Source organism: Furipterus horrens, unplaced genomic scaffold (genome assembly GCF_987537825.1).
Source record: "Furipterus horrens unplaced genomic scaffold, mFurHor1.1.pri manual_scaffold_16, whole genome shotgun sequence".
Classification (NCBI taxonomy): domain Eukaryota; kingdom Metazoa; phylum Chordata; class Mammalia; order Chiroptera; family Furipteridae; genus Furipterus; species Furipterus horrens.
The window spans coordinates 8,960,674-8,981,841 of NW_028327186.1; the positions used below are offsets into that span (position 1 = coordinate 8,960,674).

Here is a 21,168-nt window from a genome sequence, read left to right on the forward strand (position 1 = left end):
CATCTCGGGGAGCCACCAAATGGAGGTAAGTGATAGCAGTGCTTTCCTGGAGCCAGACCCCGCGCGTCCTCACTTCCTGCGACAAACGAGGAGGATGTGTATGTGTACAGATAAAAGCAAATGCAAAGCTATTTGTATTTATAAATATGTATTATTAATACTGCTTGGTGCCACACATGCTTATATTTGCCAGTTTGCCAGATATGTTTATATATGTGCAATATCACTTTGGAGCCACTACTTAGCACAAAAAAAAGGGGGGGAACAATATAAGCATGAGAGGAACTACGTGAAGATGATGACCACATGGGCCCGGAGAGGCTGACTGAGCCACGGCAGGGCGAGAGGGGGCTCGGGGGGGAGAACCCTTATCCACATAAGCCCTTCTGATGCTTTCACTGCAGACACATATTTTAGACTTGACCATAACAGATTCAGGGGCAAGAAGGGATTATATAAAGGTTATACAAGAAAAGGGATCAGAAAAAGTCAGAGAAGTCAAGGCTAAAACATCGGCCACGTTTTGAGCGAGGGAATGGATGGAGTAATTGAATCGGGGAAGGAAGTGCCTACTGATAAATAAGGGTAAAATCTCATCATGTACTTCCTGTGCAGAGGCAGGGAGAAAGCCGTGAATACCAGGGCCGCCTTATTTCTAGGTCATTTTCATTAATTTTTCTCCTACTTTTAGGCCACCATTCCAGTGAGACTTCTCACCAAATCGCCAGTAAGCCTGGAACGGTCTAGCAGCATAAATTAATACTGCTTCAGAAGGCACTAGTTTCTCCAAGACTTAATTACCTGAGTGCAGTAATTAACTTGCTCATCACACTGTGCTCTAGATCACAGACGATGGGAACCTAAGTAGATGCAGACCTCTTTCCTGCCTTAGAGTTGCTGCCTCCGCTGTCTTTTGTTCTGACATCACAACCATTTCCCCTGCCCCTGCTCCGTTCCACACCCGCAGCGCCCCAAGGCGTGGGCCTGTTCTGTCCTTGTGGCGTCTCAGCCTCTCCCTTGACCGCTGGGGCTCCCATCTGCCAGGATGTATATTTCAGCTTCTCTTTTTGTGTGTGCCGTCGCTAAGCAGTCTGGGGTGCAGGCATGCTGAATTTTCTCTCTCTCTGTCCTTTCCCGGGCCCCCCACGCCTCTCCACTGCCGTTCATTGAGGGAAGATTGAGCAGACCTGGCATTGCTTGCTTTGCCTGAATTGATCGTGCCCGTCTGTTTGATCCAGTGTGGGGAGGATTAGTTGCTTGTAAACGGGAACAAGAAGAAATCTATCAAAGAAGTGCCTTTTCTAATTTGGGTCTAAAGTATTCCGTGTCAGGCTCCAAGTACAATGGCTGCCGTGGGGGTTATCATAACAAGGTGGCATCCCCTGCCCCTAGTGCCATCCCACACAACTCACTGCTACCTTTTCCGCTGGAGCCAGCGCAGGGCGACGGAGGCGGGGGCAGCCTCTTAGGGACGGGCCACCTGCGCATAGGGCAGGATTCATGTGTGCGAGCGAGTAGATCTGAAGTAAGTTTGAGAGGCGTGGGGTCCAGAGGAGAGCAGCGGGGTGACTGTGTTCACTGAGGCTAGTGACCAAAACATGGTGGTTCCTGCCCACAGGACCTGGGAACTGCACAGTTGAGAGGAAAATCGCCCTGGAAATGTCTCGACCCTCAAAATATTTAGCCACTGAGTGTACAGGGTGGGACAAAGTAGGCTTACAGTTGTGAATACGCGAAACAATTTATTCTTGCATTGTTATTTATTAATTGTTGTATTGCCTTTCCACGGGAACAACCATAACAACCTCCTTTTTCTGCCCTGTTTATTCATTCATTCATAAAATGAAACCTGTTGCTTTGAAACCAGCAACAGGCTGGCTGAGTGCCCTCTGATTAGTTTCTGATAGGACTCAATCGTGAGATGTCATAATCAGCAGAGCAAACCCTGGGAGTTCTGTTAGCACCAGGGTTCTTACAATAATGCGAGGGGTGTAACTAATCTTTGTCAGCGCAACTCCGCATAGGCTTAATTTAAAGAGGAGAGAGACTTTTGCCCACCCCTCCCCTCCTGCCTCTTCCTTGGGTGTGATGCCATCATTCTGTGTAGCAGTTATGTAATTCAGAAAGATATTTTTGTTGCTCAGGAAAAAAAGAGGGGCTCTTACCTGAAGGTCTTGCCTTAAAGGAATGGGAGGCCACGCTGTGTTGAGTCTTTTAGCCCCACAGCCGGGGTTAGCCCCTGGAGTGATCTGCGGGGAAGACACAGTGTGGCTGTACTCTCAGGGCATCCTGTTTTTGACAGTAGGTTTCATGCCTCATTTACCGTAAAAGCAATTAGAGTGGTCCGTGTCCACAGAGCAGCTCACTAGTTCTGATGAACCCGAGGAAGAGCAGAAACGGCGGGTGTTTGCCTGGCGGCTGAAGCTTGAAATGAAGGGCACGCGCGCTTTGTTTTGGTTTTTCTCTTACAGTTCTCTCCTTCCCACCTGCTCATTTAAGCCAAGTCTTCAGATCCATTAAGGCGTCTTTTGATCTTCTTTCCCTTCCCCTTTTCTCTCTCCTTCCTCTCAGTCTTCCCCTGGACTAATTGCGTGTGCACTGCAGGAATTCTAAGCTGCTGCTTCGGGAGGCTCCATTATCCATTGTGACAGGCCTTTCGCGAAGTCATTTAACAGTTCTGCGCATCAGCCGCTCCTCATCTCGATTGGTATCCCTTCATTGCCTCTTGGTCTTCTCAGCTGAGCTCCCTGTCTCCATTTGTCTCTCCATTAAGAACAAGTGGCCCTGTCCAGGTAGCTCTGTGGGTTAGAGCGTCGTCCCAGTGCGCCATGGTTGGGGGTTAAGTCCCCAGGCAGGGCACATGCAAGAAGCAACCAATGGATGCATGAATAAGTGAAACAACAAATCGATGTCTCTCTGTCTTTCTCAAATCAATTAAAAAAAAAAAGAACAAGAGAAAACTCAGAGTTTCTAGTTGTCCCTTTGCAATAGCTCAATACCTTGCTTATTCTCCCAAATGAGCATCCCAAATTAACCAGGGCTTTCCTTAGCAGCAAGGGAAGTTAATTTATTCCTCTCTTTAGTTTGATAAGAGAACACGTACACACACAAAAAAATGGTTTCATAGATGTCAGAAAACAAATTATATTTTTAATAATTAAAAAGATACATGATTTTTATTTTTTAAAAATACGGCTTTGTCTTTCTGAATGAGAAAATGTAACGTGAACCTAAAGATCACCCCATCCCTATCTTTTAATTACCTATAATCCCACCACCTCTTAGAGCCATTGTCAATGTTTTGGTGGAATTAGATTATTTTTTCACCTATGAATAAACAGGTATATAATCCCTTTAGGCACTATTATTGGAGTTCTTTGCAAATTCTTTATAAACACTTCTCTCTCTTTCTCTTTCTTAAGGACTTTATGATTTTGGAGCGGTTTTAGGTTCACAGAACAATTGTGAAGACAGTGCAGAGGTTCCCCGTGTACCCTCAGTTGAATTAGTTACAGAAAGGCAAATTTGAATATTTTGGGTCTGACTTTATGCTGATTTTCTACAATAAGTAAATGAAAGTAATGAAAACACCAAATCAGTGTGTGTGTGTGAGGAAAGAAGTTTAATAATGTCATACAGCTATCTGTAAACTGGTTTAGTTTCCTCTGGAGAGGAATTTGGCAACTTGCAAGAAGGTTCATAAAAACCTCCCATTTCATCCTGTGCTTCCCATTTGAATATCCCTCAAGAAAATAAACTTAGCAGAAAACAATATTTGATATGTACATATTTATACCAATGAGGCATAAATCCCCAAATAAATTTAAATCACCTAAATTCCTAGCAGTAATAAAAAGAAAAGAGGACATTGTTGATTAATTTTCTAGAATACTGTAAACCATGAAAATAAAAAGTATTATAATGCATATATAAGATAATAATAACAGAAACACTCATTAGAACCTCACCATGAATCAGATGCTGTGCTAAGAGTTTTACAAGTGTTCTCTCCCTAATCACATAAACAATTCTGTGAAATAGATGCTATTTTTAGCATTGCCTGTTACAAACAAGGAAATGAAGGTTTATGGAGGTCAGGATGCTTGCCAAATGTCATGATCTAGTGAGAGACTCCTCGCTTTGGATCCAGTTCTAACTCCAAGGCTCAAGTTCTTACTTTCTGTGATAGCCTTTCAATTAATAAATTTAACAAGCAGAATAATTGCTGGCATATGCATGCCGATTGTGACTTTAGCAATATGCAGTCACATTGACAGAGGAGGGGGCCATTGAATATGTATAAAAGAATTACAGAAAATTTACCTTTTTGGTTTGTAAGATACTGAACTTAGATGAGGCTATTGGGGAAGGATGTGAAACCAGCCGCCCAGTGTTGGAACTAGAACCTGGTACAAGGTGACCTTGAAGAAGAGCTTTAAATACCCTTAACAGAAATTGCAGTATGTACTGTGTTCTGTTGCCAGAGGCGGGGGCTTCAGGGGAAGACCCTGTGATTCACTTCTCGGTCCCTTGAACTCCTGTAGACAAGTGTGTCTGACGCAGACCTCAAGTGTGTCCTAGTAAGAAAAAAAGTCTTTAGTCATGTGACCACTCATCACAGACTTAATGGTTCTATTGTTGGTGAGAGATGAGTCTATTGGAAAATGGAGAAAACTTAGCATAAGCCAATATTGTTTCAGTACGATGGGAATGGAAACTGTATTACAGCTAATATGTTTATAATGACTTAGTATTTATCATTGTGTTTTGTGGCTTTGAATCAGGGACACGTACTAGCTCCCTGTGTGACAAAATAAACAATGAAAAGGTGAAATAATGATAGTAGAACACCATGTGCCTGGAGGTGTGATAAGGATTTGATTGATACTCATTATCTTCAATAAAGCAAGCCCTAGGAAGTCATTATTACTACTATTAATTGTTACATTAAGGATGAAGCAGTGGGCACTTAGGGTGTTGAGGATATGACAAGGGCTGAGCTGCTGCTGTATGGCTGGTCCGTGATGCATGATGCAAGCAGTTTACTGAATTAAAAATGTGCGTAAATTAGTCTGAAAAACATATATCCATAAAGCAGTTTCCTAACTTAATTCTTTCCCACGAGTGATTCCCTCTGCTTGGTATGCATTTCTTAGAGATTGTGGCATAGCTGGCTCCTCCGTGACATTCAAGTCTCAGCTTAAATGTCATAATCTCGGCTTAAATTTCACCAGTTCAGCTAGACTTTTTATGAGCGCCTTGCCTAAAGTCACATTCCTACTCACTGCTACTGTGACACTTTTAATTTGATATCATCTGTCTCTCTCGGCTAGAATGTACAATCCATGAAAGATGGAACTTGATCTGTCTTGTTTAAAGCTGTATTCCTAGCACCTGGAACAAGCCTGATGCAATAAAGGAACGAACAGGTCCTTGCCAAGCGTTTCATCTCATGTTTATGGCAAAATGTGGAGCCCTGTGAGCTGATTAATAGTATAATTCAATGAGATTGTTATCAGTTGAAGGAATACATTCAAATTATGCTGACTAATGGCTATTTTTCAACCTGAATGGGGGTTTATATTCATGGCTTTAATGTATATCCTGCCCCACAATTTTTATATATTAAAATAATAAGTGGTGGGTAGGAGGGCTGGGTGAGAACGGTAAGGGGATTAGACCCAACAACAAAAAAAGGAGACTAGAAAAAGTATAAAAGTAACAAAGCACTTGGCTGTACCTAACAGCTCTTTTTTTCCATATTATGTGAAGCTCCAACACATAATAATAATTGATATTCTAAAATATATTTACAAAGTGAAATAATGGATGACACTTAAAAAATGAAACTAGATAAGGATATATTGTACTCCAAGAGCCCCCGGCCAGGAGCACACCCCCTTGGAAGAGCCCACGGTTGTTTTGTTTACATGGAGGTTGGAATAATTGAGAGTGAATGCAATAAAGCTCGGTGCGCTAAATCTTCCAGCGTTCTAATGACCTACTGGCTAGTAACCATTCGGTGGCTGTGGTAGAAATCTAAAATGCAGAGTTAGATGGGAATAGGTCTCCTCCTCCTTTGCTTTGGTCAACATAAAACCTAAAGTATTATAGTTCGTTCCTAGTTTATAAAAATGACAGTGGCTTCAGTAGATTGCAGGCGGAGTGGCGAGAAGAATGATGTAAAGAGAAAGGCATATAATGCTTGGGAGAGGAGTAGGCAGTGGGTATTCTGCCAGCTGTCTCCAAATATTCCCTAATGAAAAAAAAAGCTCGTCTTCATTTGACTTGAAGCACAGAAATAATGTCTATTGATATCTGATACCACCTAGTTTGCTCAAGAAGACCTGTCTGATTGTCAGAGGTTCCCCCAAATAGAATGAGCTCTTGCTGACTTAAGGCACATAGAGCATTTGGAGACTTTGCAGGACAGACTTGAGAATGTGAATTGGTACTTGGATGATAGCATGTTTAGCATCCATAACAAATCTGAGATACAAATGGAAATGTATCATAACATTAATAAAGTCATTCATTTTCATTTAATTTATTTAGGGTGGGATTTTAGCCCATTCACCTTTTCAAATAGGTGAAACCCTGAATTCTTCCCTAAGTTTCTTATTTTTAAAAAAAATTTACCTGTTGATTTTTAGAGACAGAGAGAGACATTGATTAGTTGTTCCACTTAGTTATGCATTCATTGGTTAATTCTTTTATGTGCCCTGACTGGGGATTGAACCCATAAACTCGTTGCATCGGGATGACACTAACCAACTGAGATACCTGGCCAGGGCCCTGAATTCCTTACCCACGGTGTAACCCACGGCAGAGATTGGTTTGAAGAGTGGCTGCTTGGCAAGGATCTTTTTGAAATTCAATCTTATACCATTAGGAGACAAAGACTTTTTTCCAAGCCAGAAAAGAGTAGTTTGTAGGGTGTAGAGGGTCTCTGGTTTATGGAGGTCTGAGTCACCACAGAAAATCATGCTTAATTCCTCAGTTTCAGCCAGCAGGGTGCTTCTATGCAGATGCTCGCTGAGAGGGTGCTGTCCAGCAGTGTGGGTGCTGAATTGTAAGACCCTTCCAGGGAAGTTTTCTCAGCAACCTTGTTAGTGAAACGGAACTGCCGGCAATAAGAATAAGCTTTCTCTTTTTCAAAGTTGTATTATTACCCAGGGAAGATCATTTGATATTGTTGTATCTTTCTTTTATGTAGACCTTTTCTTTTTTTTTTTAACTGTAAGAAATATGCAACATAGTAATCCATACTAAGTTGTAGCCTGCATTTTTTAAAGACAATCTTCTCTATTAACAAGAAGTAGAGACAAGGAAGAACAGAGATATATTACATGATATGGAAGCAAAATCATTTCTGAATATTACTATTGTGTGGTGTTTTTCTGGAGGTCCTGCCAGTTCCTTATAAGACAGCTGAACATTTCAGCTGAAGTTTGCAAGCAAAACACAAGGCTAATTACAAAATATTCTTTTGTCGCTCAGCAGACTGCAGGGGGCAAGAGTGAGCTTGTGGAAGTGCTGAGAGCCTGGATTTCCCTGGATGCTCTCTTTTCACATGTGTTTTTAAAATCTTCCAACTTGTGATTATTATTTTTCAGCACTGAATTAGTGAATCATTTTACATAGTGCCATTATGTAAAATAAAATGATACTTTGTTTCTCTGCATTGGCCAATTACTTGCTGGAGAAAATTGGACTCCTGAAAGACACATGCAGCAGGGTTTGGCAGATTGCAGGCAGGCCTTGTCAAGTGCTCCCAGATGTTTGAGGCAAGGGAGGGGGAGAAGCCAGCAACAAGGAGCAAATTAAGGTGGGGTTCAGACATTATACAATCTATTGAAGTAAAAACTAAGAAAGCAAATTAGATCATAGGCATGAAATCCCTCTGGAAGGGCAATAAGCATAGAGTTTTACTGTATTAAATCCATTTGCTTCTTTTCTTTCCCTCCTTTTATCTTAGGTTATTGTAGAAAATATTGAGAAACATTATTGCTAATCCTTAACCCAGAGTTGCCCCTTATTCATGGGGGGGTGGGGTACATTCTAAGACCCTAGTGAATGCCTGAAATCATGGATAGTACAAAATTCTAAATGCATGATGTTTTTCTCCTGTACATATATAACTATGATAAAGTGTCATTTATAGATTTGGCACAGTAAGAAATTAAAAACAGTAATAATAATATAAAACAGTTACAACAATATACTGTAATAAAAGTTACGTGAATGTGGTCTCTCTCTCTCTCTCTCCCTCTCTCTACACAAACTAGGACAGGTTTCTTTTCCCTTCTTCACAATTTCATGGACAGAAGATGTGTTCTTACCAGAGATCTTAGCAACCTTCGCATACAGTTTTTTTCTTTCCTAGCTAAATTGATAACTTCCACTTCTTCACTTCAGGAAGCACTTTGTAGCTCCTGTGTGGCATATCTGATTTGGGACTATTGTTTAGTAAAATCCGTAAACTTGTCTTGTTTGCATTCCTAAGGCCCCTACGCTAAAAAGATGAGTAGGTTCATATTTAAAGTGCTGTTCAGAGTAGTTGCACCTTATCTGTGGTTCCCTTTTCCATGGTTTCAATTAACCACAGTCAACTGCCATCCAAAAATACTAAATGGAAAATTCCAGAAAGAGCAATTCACAAGTTTTAAATTATGTGTTGTTTTGACTAGCGAAGTGACATCGCACACTGTCCTGCTCCATCCTGCCCAGGATGCGAATCATTGCTTTGTCCAGCATGTCCGCCCTGTAGTTAGATGCTTCCCCACCCCCGACGGTCACTCAGCAGCCCTCTCAGTGATCAGCTCAGTGGTCCTGGTATCTCCGTGCTGGTGACAGACCTCTTCTATACATTTTCTTTTAACCGTTCATCTTTGAGTAAATTCAGACTTCCAAAAAAGTTGCCAAAAGTATCCATATACTTTAATTGCAATTCCTCATTGCTCCCCACCCGCCATGCGCAGGTGCATACCCACGGGCTGTTATTTTTTCCTGTGCTATTGAATGAGTCGCAGTCATCATGTGGCCTTACCCATTTCCTAAAAACAAGGCTGTTCCTGCCTATAACCACAGTGTGATTATAAAAATCAGTGGTAACCGATACTGTAGAAATAATCCACAGATCTTATTTTTAAAATGTTTAATGGTTTTAGTAATGCCCTTTAGAGCAAAATGAAAAAAAAAATTGAGTGAAGGATCCAATTTAGAATAATAAGGCTCATTTAGTTGTGAAATTTCTTGCTTGAGTGTCCTTGATCTTCCTTTACTTTTCATGACCTTCAGATTGTTTTAAAAATTTCAAGCCAGTTATTTTGGAGAACGTCTCTCATCCTGGGTTTGCCTGATGTCTTCTCAGGATTAAATTTGGGATATGTACTTGTAGCAAGAATTCCATCAAAGTGGTGATGTACCGTTCTCTGTGTTTCATATCAGGAGACGCATGATACGTACTTGTCCCATTACTGATGATGTTGTACTTTGATCACGAGTTTTAAGCAGGACCTGACAAGTTTCTCCACTATTAAGTTACTATTTCCCCTTTTTAATTAATAAGTATCTTGTGGAAGGCACCCTGAGAATATTTGTGTTCTGTTTTCGTTAGACATTCACCCATAGGTTTTAGTATCCATTGATGATTTTTGCCTGAAAACGGTGTTATTATGGTGGAAGCTAAATGGTTAGTTCCCAGTTCCGTTATTCCTTCTGTACTTATTAGCTGGCATTCTATTATCAGGAAGAACTATTCCTTCTTAATTACTTAATTTCTACAGATTCATTGATTATTATTTTCTCAGTGAGTTATAGTTGTAATACATTACTATCATGATTAATTTTGAGGCTCAAATGGTCCTGAATTTGGAGAGTGGGAATACCTTTATACTGGCTGTAGTATCGATGCCCCATCGTTCTTTGAGCACATCTTTATTTTGGGCACAGCAGTGTGTTTTAAGTTTGTTTTGTACTTTTTCCAATTCATCTGTGAAATCACAGTTTTTCCAAGAATCTCTGGTCCTGTTTGTAAAGATGGTATTTAGACACTAAAATCTAAGTGTTAGGTGTGCATGTTACTCTTTTAGCAGACTAGACGCACACACACACATGCGCACACACGCGCGCGCGCACACACACACACACACCCTTTCTTACAGTGGTCTTTCTGTCAACATGGAACACTTGAAACAGCAATATAGAGTCTTTCGTTAGAAAACACATACACATTTGGCAGCAACAACTTTTAAGTTATACTCACAAACTGCAATTTTCAGCCGGAGGAAATCTGGACCAAAAACAAGTGCAAAGCAAACAAACAACTTGCCAGGGGTACAGGCAGGGAGTGTGCTGCTCTGACGTTCTGTCCCTTGGTTCAAGGCCTCCTAACATTCCCTGTCAGGCCTTACTGTTTTCAAGGGAGCTTCTGCATGGAGTCTAGCTCATCACCAAAAATGTCTTATCCCTTGATGTCACCAAACTTTATATTCAAGGTAGGTTGAATCGATTTATGCCAGTGAAAACATTTGTGTTTGAGATGGTGTTTATTCACTTTTAAATACAGTCCCAAGGGACAGTCTGAGTCAACAGGCTTAGGAATCACATGGGATGCTGCCATGCTGCGAGTCTGAGCATCTTTCCCCCAATTCCACCCCCCCCCCCCCCAGGGTATAGGCTGTGGGATGAGATGCTCAATGTCTGGGTCCCAGGCTCACTCCCCAAAGGAATGCCAGGTGCACATTAGCAGTTTAACTTTGCTGAGGCGGTGTCAGCCTCGCTTCATTTGCATCCGTTACCCACAATGCTTTTTAATTTTGTGCCTGCTTTGAAAAGCCAATGATGACATTCTGCTGGGGGGATTTTAGCCTGTTTACTCTTTATGAAGTTAAGAAGTGGAATAATTATCACTGAGAAGGGGAAAAGAGAGGATATGTGTTTCACATTTGGTGTTTTTAGACATTGCGGGCATGCATGTGTGTGCGTGTGCATATGTGTTCGTGTGTGTGTGTGTGTGTTGCGAGGATGTACTGAGATCAAGAGGTGGAAAGCGAAGTAGGGAAACTATTTACTATTTGGTTGCATATTCTCCCATAGTTGTCCTATACGGAGCATTATTTTTTCAAAAAAGTAAAGAAAACTTCTTAAATGCATGGTTCAGATATCTAACAAACTAACCAACAAATCTACTAACCTACAAGTAGTTACTGATTACTGTGACCAAGACTCTGTAAAACTTGAAATGGAATTGGATAAGAACATATTTCCTCTTCTGTGTTTTTTTTAGCTGAGTCCAATGCTCCAAAGACACTTAAATGGTAGATCGGTTTATTGAATGCATAATGGTATTACTTTTGTGGGCTCAAAACCCCCCAAAATATCCAACACAGTCTCATCTCTGCTCACCAGTGATACTGATAGAGGATCTTGAATAGAGTACATAGGGAGCCAGCATGCTGTGATGAAAGCCATATGGGCTTTGGGCAGAACTGAGTTTGAATCTTCTCTCTATCTACTTCCTCACTGTACTCCCACAGGAAGTTACTTAACTTTTCTCAGCCTTAGTTTCCCTGTTTATGAGCCTGGCTCATAGTAAATGCTGATGAATCTCCTAACGGCTATCTGTGGCCACTGGGTATCACTGTATAGACAGCCTCGTTGTCTTCACCCATATTCTTTCTATGTCTGTTGCTGCTCCAGCTTCTCTCTGCTTCAGAGATGAGCAGTATGCAAAGTTGTTCTAAAACCTATCCCTCTGCTGGCTTTGAATGGGAGCAAAAAAAAAAAAAAAATGGGGAAGATGTACTATAGCAAAGGTATTAGTGAATGGAAATGTTGTATGCAATCGCTTTCCATCAAACTCATCTTCCCTACGGGAAGCAATTTATTTGCTCCTTAAAGAGAAACTAGGAGACAGCCAGCCCTACAGGTGCGTGACAATGCTCTGGAAAGGACACAGGAGACAGCACACCTGGTGCTGATGGATGATATCCTGGTGCGATGCACCTAACGAGAGAATTCATCGTTTCAGTTAGTCACACCTATTACATTTATTTTTAGGAGTGAGTCAAAAGATATGATGAGTGATTGAATATAAAACAGAAAATAACCCCCCATTATTTTTTAAAATAAAGAGTGAATGACTGTGGACCGAGGTGGTTCTATTACTTTCAATGGGAGGATAATTTGAGCTGATACTTTAAAGGCTCCACTCAGCATTACATTTGGAAGAGCAGAATTTAATTGGTGTGAGACAGCATAGATTTGTGAAAATAAATCATGTCAAACACATTTGATTACTTTTTAAAATTAAATTGCTATTGGACCAGATAGAAGAGGAAACAAGTAAATTCAATACAACTGGCTGCCAGTACTCCTTACCAGTGTTAAGCATACGGGTTAGTTTCAGGCTGGTTTATGAGTAAGTAGTCAAGTGGTGGTAGACTGGGTGCCGGAGTGAGGGTCTAGAAAGACACAGCAACTTCGTGGACTAGCTGGGAAAGCAGAAAATGCCAGAAGTGGAGGGCGTTAGAGGCAGACAGACTTGAGGTCAGATATTGGCACTGCCAATTATTGGCTTTATGATGTCACACACAACCTTTCTGAACTTCAATTTTCTCATCTATAAAATAAAGATCATCATAATTTTCTTCCCGGGCTGTTGAGAAGAGCAAATTAGATGGTTTGTAAAGAGTACAGCTCAGGGCCTGACATCTGGCGGTTTCCGTGATATTTCCCTCCTAATTCTCAGCCCTTTATGATTACACGACTCCCCCTGATCACACAGGACTCCAGGAAGCGTGGGGAGGGGACTGCTTTCAGTATCCATTGGAGATGCAAGGGTAAAATTAAGGTTCGAGCTCTGCTCGCTCTTTGAGCCCTAGGTACCTTATATATATTTCAAGGGTTTCCCTCTCTGTAAACACCTGTTCAAGAGATCACTACAGCAAAGCCCAGCTTAGTTCTTTGGAAACAAGGAGCTTGAAAATCTTTGCAAAAAAAATCCTAAGATGAAAGCTCCAGCAACATCAAGGAAAGCCTTTGAGGAAATGACTCCTGTAGTACTCCATGGAAGTGCTCTGCGGTGAGGTAGGGCAAGAGGCCTCGCGTACCCACCCTGTCCCTCTCTTCTCTTAATGACTTTCTGCACGGCCTTCGCACTGTTGTGAGACTTCTCATTTACTTCCCTCAGGTGTTTGCTTATTCGCGGCCTCCTCTCCCAGGAATGTAGGTAGGTCCTGTAAGAGTAAGATTTGTTTCTATCTTGTTTCAAGCCCTTAGAGTTGCTAGTTTATTGTAGGCACCCACATCGATTTTTTTTAATATGAAGTAATAGCTGATGGTATAGAAGAGGAGTCAGCAAACTATGGTCCACCAGCCAAGTTCTGCCTGCCACCTGCTTTGAGCACCCTGCAAAAAACGAGGCTGTCCTCATTCACTCACATGTTGCCTGTGTCTGTATTTCTGCTATAGTAACAGAGGATGTGGCCTGGGGATCCACACAGTCTGCATATTTAGTCTCAGGGACTTGAGAGAAAAAGGTTGTCGTTGTCCACTCCTGCTTTAGAAGATGGGAATCCATAATGTGATATCATCTCCCTCCTCATCACAGCAACTCTCAGACAAGCCTGGTAGGGACTAGGCATTCCAGGTGCTGTTATTTGGCCTCTAAGAGCCTTTGCAGGGTGGGTCTTCCTCTGTCTTCCAGATTAGGAAACTACCCCTCAGGGAAGTCACTTCTGTAAGGATAGGGAGGGCTCAGCAGTGTCTGAGCTCAGGGTCACCACTCCTCCACCCCACCGGCCTGTTCCACAGCCTTGGATCTTTGTACCGCACTAGGCTACTGACATTTTTGCCATGGGCATTCTAAGTGGCCATGAGAAGGCCATTTAAGTTCTCAGTGTCTCCGTTTTCTCTTCTTTCATGGCCTCAGGGCAGAAATCTCTCTCTCTCTCTCTCTCTCTCTCTCTCTCTCTCTCTCTCTCTCTCTCTCACACACACACACACACACACACACACACACACACACACACACACACACACCAAAATAAAAGTGCCCCAGCCTAGGTTTAAATTTGGTGGCCATGAATTGTCAGTTTCTCTTTATTGTATTTCTGTCTTGTTTCACTTGTGTTTAATAGGAGGGATTATAGAAGTGATGTGCACATTTTTTATACTTAACAATGACATTAAAATAAAGGGAATATTAAGAAACCAATATAGAACCATTTCACAGGACAAACTCTGAGAGATTAGGCAGATGGTCTTCCAAGTGGCATACGAGATGTAATGTGGCTAAAGTGATGCATTTGGGTAGAAATGCTGCCCGGGCTAAGTACAGTTTAAACGGTGCTTAATTAGTTAATATGGCAGAGAGAAAAGATCCGCGTGCACTCTGAGACGGAACATTTCCATTTTGGGTGCCGGGTGATGGAGAGAGCTCCGTGCTGCCAGCTTGTCTGCAGAGGGCCGTTCTATCAGTCCTGGGGTGCCGGGCCTTTTGTACGGCTTTCATTAGAACACACTGAGGCCTCTGGTTCAATTCTGGACTCATTAGGTAACAAAAGAGTTGGAAGTCTATTTCCAGGAGCTACCAATGATCGCCAAGAGTTTGAAGACTGGGAGTAAAGATCGCAGCAAGGGCTCTAGCTTTATAAAGCTGCGCCCCTTGAACAAAAGCCCTAAGGACCCGTGGGACAGGCCCCCTGCCCTCTGCAGCCTCACTTTATGCTGCAGCTCTGCCCTCTTCAGGAGAGCTCGGTCCCAACTGCATGACCAGATCCTAGAGACACTACCCTGCAATGTGATCATGGCACGTATGCTAGCCCTTCATGCAAAAGGTCCAAGCGTGCTGAGCGTCGGCCTCTCCAGTGGACAGTCAGCTGGTTGAGGCCGGGGCCTTTATCTTACTTACATGCTCAGTACCGGACCCTACAGGTCCCCCTCTTCTCTGCAGAGTCTCGTTTTTGCCCTTTGATTTCTCCTTTTGTTCCTCTTCAGGAGGGAGGGAGGCTAAGTATAGCTACATCATTAATTATGAAAGAGAGTGGGGAAGGACAAAGATAGAAAATTCAGGCGCTATGTTTATAGAGAGTTTCTATTGAGAGCCGTTGGGGGCGGAGTGGAAGGAACCTTTGGAACGAGTGGGACGTGTATGTTGTGAAGCCTGCGGTGGCTGGTGAGTGGGGCCTGCGGAAGTTCTGAAATGTATAAACCCATAGGTTCTGCTGCGTTTTACGTACTTGTGGGAAGTGAAGTGCATTTCTTCAAACAGAACCCCACTCTTGGTCTGGACTGCATGGGGTATTAGAATTATAAGCATTACATTGGTATTCCCAGTGCCCAGTATAGTGCTAGGAAGTTGTGGAGATTAAAGAATCTTTTAAATAAGCCATGAACAGTAGGGAGGCACAGTGGCCCTGATAGAAGGTAGGACCGTCCCAGGTGCCTCAGGTGGGCACACGAGGTGAGGTGTGGGCGCCAGACATACTGCTCCTTCACGGCGCACCGCCCCCCGAGGGACAAGAGCCAAGGCGAACAGCGGAGAGAGTGGATTTTTCTGTTTTCTTTTGTTACCGTGGAACTACTAAAAGAAATCCACTAGAATTAAATTAGTTGTGAAAGAGCTGTAAAGCAGACGGAAATTAGTGGCGCGTTTACTAAATAATTAGCATTTGCCCAGGCTGGCCCGCCCTTGCTAGAGAGCAGTTACGCAGTGCGTGTGCGTGGGAGCCTTTCCCTGAGCGCACGCACAGGCTGGGGGCAACCGCCACAGCAGAGAGCAGTAACCTATGTCAGGAGCTGAATTGTTGTTCTTCCTAGTCAACATGTTTATACTGAACACTGGCTGGGAGGCACAAAGGTTATAAATATTACACTGAACTCCTCAGTGTCGGAGGAGGGGGTGTATGCAAAGAGAATTAATTATGTAGCGACGGTAAGGTGCCCAAGAAATACAACCCATATGCTGTGGAGTTCGGGGTACAGGTGCATTTCACTGAAGATAGAGATAAAGGGTTTTGAGGCTTAGACAATATCCAAATCAGACCCTGAGCTGGGGCTGGATGTCAGTGGGCAGAAGCCCTGTTAGCAGGAAACAGAACGGGAAGCACAACACAGATTCAAACTGATAATCCAGGCTGTTTTAGCAAAGCCATCAGTGTGTATAGATAACCAAGGCCAAAGAGTTAACAGATGGTGGGTCTGCATGGGTGTGAGACGATAGGGAATGGTGGGGTCTGTAAGAAATGGAAGCCACTGAGATTCATGTGTAGCCTGCAGCCCCCAAGTGCTGGTGTTAGCCACCCAGAGCAGGCATGGCCCAACTTTCAAAGTCCTCTGCTGTGGACAAGGGCCATGACCTTGTCAAGGGTCTGCTGAAAGTCAGTACAGATTACAAAGAGAGAAAAAGTCTCTTTATCAACCAATGTTCTTGGGAGCTACTGCCTCCCAGTCTATCAAGACATAAAGGATTCTCTCTCAGGAACTAAGCAGGAACCTTTGGGTGAGGGACCTCTGAACATCCTTCCTGCATGGGACCTCCCTAGCCTGAAATTTTCCAGGCGGCATGTAGTCAGCCTGCACTCCAAATGTTTTAAGCTCTGTGTTCACCACTTTTGAAACTTTGAGATTATTAAGTTTACAGTCACTCAAAGTACAGTACTTTCATGATGGTCCCTATGGCCTGGCCTCCACCCCTACCAAGCTTGTGCACCCCCATAGCGCTCCTGCGGTCCCGAACCCTGAACCTCATTCGCTTTTAGGAAAGGAGACACAGGAAATTGACCTGACCCAGCAACGTGGCTGATTTAAGCCTGAAAAAGCCAAATGCTCGGAATGGAGTGTCCCACTAGTTCTGAAGCCAGAAAATGGGGGAAAATAATCTAAATCCTGCACAGTGCATTAGTGGCAGGGACCTGTGTGCTTTTTATAGTTGTTGTTCAGAATCCCTATTAGGGCAATTATCCTTATCGCTCGCACAGCAGAGGAGCCACAAGGGGAGCTGCTCTGATGGACTGCTGTTTGGGATTTCAGCTTGTACTCGCTCACAGCTACGATCTGTGCTCTCCTCAGAGAGGGAGAGTTTAAACCTGGTTATTCACTGCAGAGAAATGAGAATTTCCGTTCTCTTAACACGTAATAAAACTGATTTTTCTTCTTTCTTTCTTTGTGTGTGTGTGTGTGTGTGTGTGTGTGTGTGTGTGTGTGTGATTTGTTTTCACTTAACCCTTCTTGGAGCCTTTAGCAACCAAAATAGTTACTGGCTGATGTGACACTGATGATAAGGAGTGAAAATTGTACTAATCCCATTCTCTGAACTCTCTCGGGAGAGAGGATAGCTTGGTGGATCGGTTACTTAGTTTGCATCATTGTATTACTAAGTATAAGCGGCAGTAAGAACTTAAGAGAACAGAAGAAAGAGGAAAGTGCAGCACCGGAGAAAGTCTGTTTAATAAGTTTTATATGATCAGCTGGTGGTTCTTTGAATCAGAAAGAAATTAGTTATTATCTCTCTTGCATCCTAGTTTGCTAGCCTATTTCTAGTAATAGTAATCTATGCTTTGAAGCACCTACTACCTAACAATTAGGAGTAATTTTTATTTTTCCTTTTAGTCTTCTGAAATACAATCTTGTTAGGTATTTCTCCAGTGGGGATGTTCATACCCACGAGAGCCACTCTAAACCCCCACTGTGATATTAATGGAGTATGTTCTTCTACTCATGTGCGAGAGCTCCCCCACCGTTTCTGGAAGCTCACTGGCGTTCCCAGTCTGGGTCTTTCTCAAGAGGTTTGCGTTGAAGTTTCTATAAGGATTGCTAGACACACAACCCAGTCCGTTTTTTTAGTTAGTGTTGCTGCACAGGGTCACCTGACAGGCCGCTCACAGGCAGTGGGGTCCCCTGGAGGCCTTCAGTTCATGCCGTGTAGATCGGCATCTCTCCCAGAACTGGGTGGACTCCATGTCACCCCGTTTCATGTGACGTTCTGCCCAGGTTTATTCCATTTGAGCTGAATGTGTCATTAAGAAATATCGCTGTTTATTCTTTCCATCACTTGGATGATCCCAGACAAAGGTGAAAAGGAAATAAACAGCTAATCAGGACTTGAAAACAGTTCAGTTATGCAAGATGAATACTTTTTCGAGACCTGACCAACATAGGGGCTGTAGTTAACAGTGCTGCAGGCAAAGAGATATGTGTTGAGGGTAGATTGCAAGTTAAGTGGTTTTAGTAGCAACAGAACAAAAATAAAAGGGCATGAGGAAACTTTGGAAGGTGATAAGTGTGTGTTTTCAGCATGATGGCGATGATGGTTTTGTGGGTGTGTGCATACGTCCAGACTCATCAGATTGTGCGCAGTGTGTGTAGTTCTGTGTGTCAGGTATGTCTCAGTAAAGCTGTTAAGAAGAAAAGACTCGGGACGGGGAAGCAGATGGGAAGGTTGGCAGAAATAAAGGTCCCTGGATAACCCCAGAAAAAACTACAGCTTCCAGATACAAGAGCAGAAAAGGCTCCCAGACCTGAAGCAATCAAGAAATCCTATCCAGAGTTTATAATTTAAATCTCCACCATCCCAGGGCCACTGTGGTTAATATTTGGAGTAGATGTATAAACCAAACTTATTTTTTGTCTACAGATTGTTAGTTTTTGGATAAAACATCAAGACCTCATGAGTTAGAATGGGAATATAATTGAACTAGGGAGGTAGCAAGTGCCGACTCTGAGGTCAGTGGGCCTGGGTTGGAATCCCTTTACTTGGTGTGTGAGTTGGGAAAAGCTATTTTATCTCTTGGTGCTTCAGGATGTCATTTTGTTTCGTTTTGTATTTACCTGTAAAGTAGCGATAATAATATAACCTAACACAAAGGATATTTTGGGAAGTAATTTATATGAAGTGCTTTACACTTGCCTTGCATGTGGCAAATGTTCAAATATTAATTATTAGTATCAAGGCAAGATGGGAAGATGTCCAAGGTGACAAGATCATTCAGGATGAAGAAATCACAAGGGAAGGAAGAGCAGGGTATAGAGAATTGGAGAGGAAATGTGAGAACAGAGGGGATAGCATTGCATAATGAGAAATATTTTCTATTTCATAACCTCCACTTATACCAATAATCTATCAAGGCCAAAGCTGTGGGCTAATATGGGCCTCATGAAACCTGACAAATCTTCAGTTTCAGTTATTAACCTCAGGGGAGAATGCACCACAGAATGGATTTGTAGGGTGAATGAAGCGCACCCTGGGATCCAGCAAGACCAGAAGCCATGACTTTCTGGTCATTGTAAACATAATACGTATGTGTAGTTCCTCAATCGCAGTCCTTATGCACCCCCTCAATCTGAGCTTCTCGACCCGTTTTGTAGACTTTCTCCTGAACCTTCCCCAGAAACGCAGAAGTGGCCCCAGCCAGGGCCAGGGATGCGTCTCTGAGGTCAGGCGGGTAAAGGCTCAGCTGGAACCCGTCCTGTGATCACACAGAGGCGGCCCCACAGCGCAGCACAGTGGGGGGCAGACAAGGAAGCGGCACCCAGACCCAGGGAGGATGAGGGCTTTTTCACTGGCTTACTTACCTGACCTCTAAACAGTGGGCTGCCTGAGGGCTTGAGCCTGAGGCCTCAGCGTTTGCTTATCTCCATTCTATCCTTAAGGCATCTTATTGTATTCAAATAACGGGCTACAGAGATTACAATCAAAGGTGGCCAGGCACGCTGTGACAGCTCCCTTAGCTTAACTAGTGGTGATAAAGTCCTCTTTGTTCACCTCCCAACCTTGGACCTCTTCCTCCTTAGTTTCTTCTTTAAGCTAGATAAATAATAGCTCAAAACCAGGGAGTCATTTTTTTTTTTTACTAGTTCCCTTCCTTCATGTATTCTTTCTGTTATTTCTATGATCAAAATGTATCTTGAACCAACCTGCTTAATTTTTATTGCTACCACTGAAGATTGTATCAAAGTTCCAAACTCTTTATCCTGTCCTCCTTCTGCGGAGGGTTGACTGTGCCCACTCCTTGACATGTAACTTGGAGCAAGTTCTGTCATGTGTGGTCGTGAACATAAGATGTGACTAGGGCTGTCAGCTTTGTATCATTGCTCTGGTCCTGCCCACCGTGGGCAGCAGTTACCTGTAACCGTAGGGTTTTCCAGCCACGTGTGGTGGAGGCAGCAGGGTTGTTGAGAGTGAGTGTCGGGTGTGATTGTAATGACAGACCACGGAGTAGAAGCTAGGCGAGAAGGGAAGTGAGAATGGGAAAGGGATGAAGGACGTGAGATGGTGATGGCCAAGGCATGGACATTCTGGCAGAATTGTTGGAGTCGAGGTTCTCGATGGTGGCTATTGAAAAGAAATGTAAAAAAACTTGAGGATGAGATTATGGAAAGTTGAGATAATAAAATTTACGAAGTGCCTTGGGAGTGAATAGATGGGATTAAAGACCAAGGCCATTGGAGGTTAAGGAACCAAGGAAGGAAGAGGCCATGCTGTTGGAGGGGTCACCCATACAGACCCTCAAGTCCTCAGGAACTGCGGCAGGCCCTGGGTTGAGTCAGTGCTGAAACGTCCAAGGAGGAGGAGAGGTGACCTGAAGTGCGCAGGTGGCGCGACTGTGGACCGGCATCAACAGGGGAAGCTGGACACGCGTGCACCCAGGGGTGGGGTGGAGTTTAGGAACAGTGGCCTGGGGCTGATACTAAGGAGCAAGGAGGATATTTCCCCCACTTTTAGGGTCAGTGGTAGATGGGACGTGAGAGGGAAATAGCCGTTATCTGTGTGCTGCAAGGAGGCCGTGTCCTTGAAGGACGGTCAATAGAACTAAAAGTTAAATGTGGGTTGAATCAATGAATGAGGGAGCAGGAACTATTATTACATTCCTTCTAGACTGCAGTGTGTGGCAGGATAAAGGAGAAACTCCGTAATTTCAGCTTAAAGGAGCAGAAGCGTGTTTTCAGTATTAAGGAACACAGGAAGGTGAGGGTAACGCCTTGCAGGGTGGTGTAGAGCCCCGAGGCAGGCTTGGGACAGTTTCCCAGGGAAGGGAGTGGTCTGAGGACAAGGGAGCGATTGCTGGGGGGGCTGTTGAGCAGAGGAAGCAGCCTGAGTTGAGTTCAGGGGGCATGAGAGAACACAAAGCCTGAGGGCTGTGGCTGTCTCTTTACCCATGTTGT

General features: G+C 43.3%; 1 protein-coding gene across 1 annotated transcript in view; it reads left to right on the forward strand.

The window, feature by feature from the left end:
• AGBL1 (AGBL carboxypeptidase 1) overlaps positions 1–21,168 on the forward strand; it is a 375,392-nt gene that overhangs the window by 265,973 nt on the left and 88,251 nt on the right. The window lies entirely within an intron of this gene.